The following is a 2,289-nucleotide window of genomic DNA, read 5'->3' as shown; positions in this document are numbered from 1 at the left end:
TGTTACAACACTATTAACACAACTAAATTAATTTAGGTTACTATATGGTAGCTTCAAAAGTAGAGAAAAATGATATTAAAATTATCATGAATATTGCTGTGACAAATTACCAAGAAACTATAAAGGCTATGATAGCAAGGGAATGGACATATAACATTGTAATCATTATATCTCATTTGTTACAATTGAACGTTTATTCATTGTCTAATTATTTTAAAATGTTGAATAAATAAAATAATTGAACACATTCTAATAAAACAAAACAAACTATTTTATGAAAATATTTTGTATGCTATGTTGCATTGTTGCTTTCTCGTTACGAACGTGATTATACGGGACTATTCTCTTTTAGTTGTGGCGAATAGGAGGTATGGTTGTCTTAATTTACTCTCTATGAATATATCTGTTTGCATCAACAATTAAAAGCATGTATTTATATTTAAAAAGCTTATTTTCCAAATTTAATGCTCGATATTATTACATTATAGATAGAATTTAGACTTTGGAAGGTTTGAATGAGTGGTTATTAATTTCAGTAAGATATGCACGTCTCCAATACGAATATCTAATACTATGCAACTGATGTATGCTACTATTACTGATACTGAAAAGAACAAAATAACTTTAAACTGTTATTTTTGAGAAATCAAATTTGTTGTATTATTAGACAATTATAAGTTTTTTGTGTACTTACTATTTCACTAGTGTGTTTAATGTGTTGACTGCGGCAGTGTACTAATTAAATCTATTGTCGCTAGGCCTAACTAGCGTAAGTGTGCAACTGTGAAGTAAAACGTAAAGTTAATAACAATTAAACATTGTCTTAACCTCACAGTTGTCGTTTTCTAAGCAAAAGGTAATTTTTGTACAAAATATTGATATTTAAAAGTGTTATCATTTATTACTAAATAAATATTGCGCACAACGTAAGTACTGTTAAACTTAAAAGTACATAAATGTAATTTAAATATCTAGAATTTAGATTAACATCATTAAATGAGAAGTTGGAGATGTCTTCACCACCAAAAGATTTCTATCCTTTATACTCGTAGTGTGCTTGTATTAAATCCTTGTACATAGGTGACTAGCTCTGATGTATTTTTGGTACCAAAGTAGGTTTTAAAATGCTTTGTTATAAAGTACTGATTAAGGCCATCACCCAGCAGCTAGGTATGAAATCAGTGTTTAGTCAGCTGTAGGATAGTTTAAAAAAATGTGAATATTACTTTATTAAATAATTAAATATCATTGGTTGTTATCTTGGCTTTGCCAATGATAAAAGTTGTGCAAATGGCACAACTCTAGTCTTGCAGAAAATGATTTTCCTTTTGTGTCCACCTTGACAAACATTTTCTGCTTACAAGACATATTTTTTCACAGTTTTTAACAATGTTCACAGGGTTGTCCATTAGATTGATCCAGTATTGGATAAGGAATGTTGAGTATATTTCAGTATTTTCTGTATGAATTTGCATAAAAAGTGGGAAGTTTTTAGTGAAATGCATAATTTTATACACAAAAAAATCAGGTGTTACAAAAGTGCTTGTGCTTGATATATCTGTGAATTCATGACATTAGTCTTATTCAGACCAACAAGTTGGACTGCAAGGTGATTTTCCTGTGAAGAATAAAAATATTTTTCTCCATCCTACAATTTAATTATTGCATCTGCAATACTTGTAGAACCTCCAAAATGCATAGCTACAATTTTTTTCATTAATGCTATATATTGTATCTGGTATTTACTCTCATCTACCACAAACTGTAGCTAAATCAGCAGTGTAGAGTGGAAAGGAGTATTTGATACTGACATCAAATGCACAATTCTATGATGAATGGCATTGTAAAAAGTTATGGCACATTTAACCATTATCCTTTTTTACTCCAGAACAGTAGCCAAGTGTCTTGATTTTTTGACATTTTTCATTAAAAGTAGTATTTGTTATAAAGCTATTAATTTTGATGGCATTCATGAGATAGACTTGTAGCTGTATTTACCTGTGAGAATAAGTTTTTAGAATCTTTGACAGTGCAAAATGTAGCAAGATCTCCAAATGTATTAATGATGGGTTATGACAGTTTATATGTATTTATTGATGTAATTTCATCTATTTTTAGTTTTTCTAATTGTTAGAATTTTGCTACTTTATATATATATATATATATATATGTATGTATGTATGTATATATATATATATATATATATATATATATTATATATATATATATACTAGTCTATACTTATTACTTCGTTACGTTCGTTACGTTACTTAACTTATTATTATGTTG

General features: G+C 28.1%; 1 protein-coding gene across 1 annotated transcript in view; it reads left to right on the top strand.

Moving 5' to 3' along the window:
• Positions 1–312: 312 nt before the first annotated feature.
• LOC106457428 (60S ribosomal protein L15-like) overlaps positions 313–2,289 on the top strand; it is a 12,919-nt gene continuing 10,942 nt past the window's right edge. The window contains exon 1 of the mRNA XM_013916842.2: positions 313–368. The gene's annotated coding sequence lies outside the window, so the exon portion shown is untranslated. The remainder of the gene's footprint in view (positions 369–2,289) is intronic.

This window comes from Limulus polyphemus, unplaced genomic scaffold (assembly GCF_000517525.1).
Source record: "Limulus polyphemus unplaced genomic scaffold, Limulus_polyphemus-2.1.2 Scaffold329, whole genome shotgun sequence".
NCBI lineage: Eukaryota > Metazoa > Arthropoda > Merostomata > Xiphosura > Limulidae > Limulus > Limulus polyphemus.
This window is presented reverse-complemented; position numbering and strand designations above follow the sequence as displayed.